Source organism: Pelodiscus sinensis, chromosome 2 (assembly GCF_052426305.1).
Source record: "Pelodiscus sinensis isolate ZL-2025 chromosome 2, ASM5242630v1, whole genome shotgun sequence".
Lineage (NCBI taxonomy): Eukaryota > Metazoa > Chordata > Testudines > Trionychidae > Pelodiscus > Pelodiscus sinensis.
In genome coordinates, this window is record NC_143053.1 from 168,449,253 (window position 1) to 168,455,746 (window position 6,494).

Below are 6,494 nucleotides of genomic sequence, written 5' to 3' on the forward strand. Positions count from 1 at the left end.
ACAAGGATGGCTGCTACAATGATTCATAAAGACATTTTGGGAAAGCCAATTATTTTCCCTGTGGAATGCGACAGTTTGCTCCAAATGTAAGACATTAAATCGTTTTTTTTTAAATCACTGCTATCCCTGTCTCAAAACCATTAATCTGGATACTTTCTTTTTGAAAGGTGCAAAGATACTACAGAGATGGGTACAACATTGAAATTTAGAGATATTCCAGAGGTTATTTCCCCTTTGAATAAAAAATGGAAGTTTTACACCACTCCTGAATGACTCTCACTTCCCAATACATAATCACTGGCAAATGATGAAGATTGATTGTTTGGGACCTTTTTGAAGGGGTGCAAACACTGGACCACAGAGTTGGAAAACATGAGACTCACAGGTCAAAATAATGGCTCATTAACAGGGAAGACAGATTCAATGGGTCTACCAGTCAAACCCAGGAGAATGCCATCTCTTTGAAAGTGCTGGACATAAAACTCAGTGATGGGAACAATGACTGATAATCCAGCTCATTCCCTTGCCAATGAATGATATGACAAAAAAAGGAAGACTTTCAGCGGCAAGGAGGATAGGAACTTATCAGTAATATGCCATGCTTTAGGGGCTGACACCTCTGTCACTTTTGCTATGTCTAGACTACATCCCTTTTTTGGTAAAGGGATGTAAATTAGGCATGTCAATATTGCAAATGAAGCTGGGATTTAAATATCCCACATTTCATTTGCATAATGGCGGCTGCCGCTTTTTTTTTCGAAATGGGGCTTTTTAGAAAAAAACGGCAGTCTAGACGGGGATCTTTCGAAAATAAAACCTTTTTTCGAAATATCCTGTACTCCTCAAAAGTCCCGTTTCAAAATAAGCGGCGGCTGTCATTATGCAAATGAAGCATGGGATATTTAAATCCTGGATTTATTTGCAATATCGACGTGCCTAATTTACATCCCTTTACTGAAAAAGGGATGTAGTCTAGACACACCCTTCATGTGTAAAATAAGTCGTTTAACTTTCATACAAAAATGTAATATATCTCTCTATTGTTTTCCAATATAAAATCATTCTTAATTTTTCTTTAAATATTTTATTATGAATACAAAATATGTTTAAATTGCATTAATTCATTTAAAATATACAATAAATGCAGAATTTGATACAAAAGAAAATATTCCTCAGTTTGTCTGTGCTTGTGTTAAATTTGTTTGAATTTGCTCCAGTAGAGGGCGCTCAAACTCTAAATAAACACAGTGTTATTAATCTTCATTTCTACTTAATTAAATCTCCTATTAAAAATCTTCACTTTGTGGGAATTAGCTCTCTCTCTCTCTCTCTCTCTCTCTCTCTCTCTCTCTCTCTCACACACACACACACACACGATGTAGATTGCGCAAGATTTCACAAATGATAGAATGAGGAAGCTCTAGTCTTCTAGGAAAGTTTCTTTTTTTCCATTCCCTTTTTTCTGGACAGAGGATGTTTTATACCAAAGGGAAATACTTTAAGATTATAACTCAAAGAAGAGACCAATAAGGATATTTTGTACCCTCCCTTTTATTTTGGTTAATAGTTTCCCTTTAAATCTGCTTCTGTCCTGTCTTTCCATATGCAATAGCTACAAGGTCACATGCTTTAATGCAAATAGAAGTTCCTCTGTCAGGCTGTAAGTTGAGGGAAAGTAGCAACTTGTACCCTTCCTACTCCATAAACACTCACGATGGCCTGGCACTCTGCTAGAGCAACATGGGAGAGCTGAAAGTAAGAAAAACCAAGGACCTACTTGGGTATGTTGTGCACAGATTGTCAAAAATACCCCCAATATCTCATTCAGCATCATAGCCTTGAAAGTGCTTTATAAAGATGGGCAAGCATCCTGATCTCTATTTTACAGCTGGGAAAATATGGCACAGAGAAATTAATTGACTTGCCCAAGGACACACAGCAGAATAATGGAGGAGCTGGGTGAGAATAAAATGTTGATTTCCTAACTCAGCCTAATGTCCATTCCATTGGAATGTACTACCTTTCCTCTATGCTGTGCTGCCAACCCCAGCTAGTACCTTTAACAACTTTGTAATGGGGGAAAAGGAGACATGAATGAACTATTTTGTATACATTGTTGTGCATATCCAATAGTACAGATGTGTCAATTAGAAAAATGTCTTCTTTAAAACATTCAAGAGTTTTCATAAAAGCTACAAAAGCAAGGAACTGACATGATTTGACACTGGGCCTGCACACAAGGGAAACTGCTGCCAACCTTTGTCGCAAAACATGCATCACAGCAGGTAGTGTTGCTGAACTCCGGGAGGCTCACAGAACTGCATGCACTGAGATTCCAAACACCCTCGTTCCTAATAAAAATGTTCTTTGCGAATTACTTTTCTAGAGAAAGAGTTACTGAGCACAGGTACAGTGGGTCTGATTCTTCTCTAAATCAGGCTGGTATAAATCCAACATAATACTCCTGACAGCAGTGGAGATACTTCAGATTTATACTAATGTAAGAAGGAGCAGAATTTGGCCCCTTAATGATTAATGAAATTTGGACACTTCCTTGTCCTTTCAAGATTAACCAGCTTCACACTCTACTTCCCCAAATATAATAAGCTTGTCACCAGTGGTGTGCACAGCAGAGATAAGCATAGTTTCATAGACCAGTTTCACTGAGAAATGTGCCTAACACATATCGGACATTTTTTATTTGTTTTGTTTTTGCAATTGCTCATATAACACAGCAATGAGAATTATAAGAGTAGGATGATCTAGTGCAATGGTTCCCAAACTTTTCAGCATCACGCCCCCTTTTTTATTTTTGACAAACCCTCACACCGCCTCTCCCCCTCCCCAAATAGCAGCAAAACTTGTTGAGCAAAAAAAAAAAAAAAAAAAAAGGTTGCCCTTTTAAGAGCAGAGCAGGCATTACCCTTTTAAGGTGGCCATTTTGAAGTCTGCCTGGGATACTACATCCTCCCCCTACCCCAGCCAGCCCATGCTGCGCTGGACGGACTGGGCTCTTTCTTGGGAGGGAATTGACCGGGGGAGGAGGGGTTGGGTTGCACCCTCCCTGGAATTTCTTCACCCCCCCCCCCAGTTTGGGAACCTATAATTTAGCGGCCATCGTACTGTTCTATGACCCAGAAGACATGGATTTAACTACTGGCTCAGCCACCGCTTTCCAGTAAGACCTTGGATAAGTCACTTAATCTGTGCTTTCATTTCCAATCCATAAAATGCACATAATACTTTTCTATCTCACAGAGATGTTGAGAGGATAAAATCCAATCATGTTTATGAGGCATTCAGAGACCAGGGTAAAGACCATATAAGTACTGAAAGAGATAGGTATCTAGATAGAAAGACTGATACAAGCTTATTGTGACTCTATCAAGTTTAAACATTTTAAGATAAAAGCTGCTATTAGGGTCAAGGAAATCCAAAATATAAAACAAACCACCGGCAGTGAAATAATTGGGATTATTCACTTTTAGAACAAGCAAAGGAAGTAACAGAAATCCTTTGCCAAGGTCACTTTTGAGACTTTAGCCATTTAGTCATCTGAGAATAAAAAGTTATGCCAGAAAATTGAATATGTGAAGCCATGTACCAAGAAAAGCTGCAACAATTTAATTCTTCCCCCATAAACTTTCAACTGGGAAGAAACAAATACAGTGTTTTATCCTTGACTGAAAGCTTTGCCACGCCAAATCCTGTAAATGAAAGGAAAATGGACTTATGCATAACTGACCAAATTCAATCCTTTTGATGCTCCAACAGCTTTAACAGGAGTTGCCCTGGAATTAATTTGGCCCAGTACATTTATCATTAAAAGAAAATTCAGTTAATCTTTATAGCACAACAGCTTCTCATTTGAAGTACAGTGTTAAAATGTCAGAAGGCAACTGTCTCACTATTTACCCTCTCTTTCCTCAGCTCTCACACAACGGTCTGATTTGTAGTTGCAGCTGATAAATTACAAGATTGACTCTAGATCCTAATCCACTGGCTAAAGATTTTTCCTTCTTCTAAATTTGGCAAGCAGAAAACTGTGTTTTAAAATGCACCCAAGTGACACTTGTAGAGCCTTTACATGGAAAGGAAATTCTGATTTGGCAAAAAATACAAGACTGGCCCCGTTGCCTCCTGACTTCCCTTCTTAACATTTCTAAATGCACACTCAATTACATGTACCAATACCAATAAATGCAATCATTCACACACAATGACACAATCACACACACAACAGAAATGAGTCTTAGTCACGAAATTTGGCTCAAAATTCCAACTACCCCCAAAGCTTAGATTTAGTGTTTTGTTTCAGCACCCTCTCTAATACAGAGAGTGGAACAATCACAAAAACAACACTGAAAAAATACACACGTATTAATGTCCCTAAGAGGGAGATTCCAATTTGATATGGACTTAATTGGATCTTGATCTCCATAACCAATGACTAAAAAAAGCATGAAACCCAGTGTTCTGCACTATGTGGAAAATGAGCTCTTTAGTCTTGCCCTAGCTTTGTTAAACTGGGATACAATTTTTGTATGTCCAACTCGGACACTCAATCTAATCAGTTAGGGCTGTAATTGCTCATGAGTTATTTGTTGTAAAGGCGGTCTGGGATCTTTCCTGTAGTACATCTGTTCTCCCAATACTGCAGTTCAAGGACTTTCTTTAGCCTGAGGATTCCCACTGCCAGTACCCAAACAAGTGGGGGCTATTTTCATTCTCATGAGTCTCTGTGCGTGTGTGAATACGCGTGTCTAGGTAACACGTGTGTGCAGAAATATAACCATGTATTAATACACAGGAGATGTCCCATGTGTATCCCCTATGAGAGGCTATGTCTAGACTGCACGCTTCTTTTGGAAGAAGCTTTTCCACAGCACAAGCCCATCAAAAAAGTGATCTGCTTTTTCAAAAGATAGCATACACACAGAATGGATGCTATCTCGCATTTAAGCTGTGATCACTATGGACGGAGTGACCATCAGGGCACCTGTGCTTTTTTCTCTTTCCTTTTCCTTCAAAAGAACTCCCTCTTCCCCATCTACACACACCTTTTTCTGAAAGAGCTCTTTCAGAAAAAGGCTTCTTCCTCATAGAAAGGGTATGTCTACACTACAAAGTTAATTCGAACTAACAGCCGTTAGTTTGAATTAACTTTGATAGGCGCTACACAGGCAAACCGCTAGTTCGAACTTAATTCGAAATAGCAGAGCGCTTAATTCGAACTAGGTAAACCTCATTCTACGAGGACTAACGCCTAGTTCGAATTAAGTAGTTCGAATTAAGGGCTGTGTAGCCACTTAATTCGAACTAGTGGGAGGCTAGCCCTCCCCAGCTTTTCCTGGTGGCCACTCTGGACACCACCAGGGAAACTCGTCTGCCCCCCTCCCGGCCCCAGAGCCCTTAAAGGGGCACGGTCTGGCTACAGTGCCCGTGCCAGGTGCAAGCCTGCCAGCACCCAGCCAGCAGACCCTGCACCTGGCACAGCACGAACCAGCCACCCGCTGCCACCCAGCCCTCCGCCTCTTCCTGCAAGAGGCGGGCACCCACCTGGTCTAGTGCGGAGATCGTGGACCTCATCCACGACCTCTGCACTAGGCACAGGAAAGTGGCCGTCTAGGGCAGGATAGCTGCCAGCCTGGCCACCCAGGAGCATGTTTGCATGAAAATCAGGGTGGTCCAGTGAGACCCCCGACCCTGAGCCCTGAGCTTACAATGGCCATACTGGGTCAGAGCAAAGGTCCATCTAGCCCAGTAGCCTGTCTGCCGACAGCGGCCAACACTAGGTACCCTGGAGGGGATGGACCGAAGACAATGACCAAGCCATTTGTCTCGTGCCATCCATCTCCAGCCTTCCACAAACAGAGGCCAGGGACACCATTTCTACCCCCTGGCTAATACCACTCCATGGACCCAACCTCCATGAATTTATCTAACTTCTCTTTAAATTCTGTTCTAGTTCTAGCCTCCACAGCCTCCTGCAGCAAGGAGTTCCACAGGTTGACTATTTGCTTTGTGAAGAAGAACTTTCTGTTATTAGTTTGAAGCCAGCTACCCATTCATTTCATTTGGTGTCCTCTAGTTCTTCTATTATGGTAACTAATGAAGAACTTTTCTTTATGCACCCTCTCCACACCACTCGTGCTTTTATAGACCTCTATCATATACCCCCTCAGTCTCCTCTTTTCTAAGCTGAAAAGTCCCAGTCTCTTTAGCCTCTCTTCATATGGGACCTGTTCCAAACCCCTGATCATTTTAGTTGCTCTCCCCTCTCCCACCCTCTCTCTTCCCTTCTCCCACCTTCTTTTCCCAGTCTCCCCGAGTTTTGTTCAATAAAGAGAGATTCTATTTTTGAACACGTGTCCTTTATTTTGTACATCAGGAAGGGGGGGACTAGGGAAGGGTAAATGGAAGGAGATGAGGGAGGAATGGGGTACGAGCCCCCGATGGGGAGGACTGGGGTGGCTCTGCGGGCTCCTCGGGGT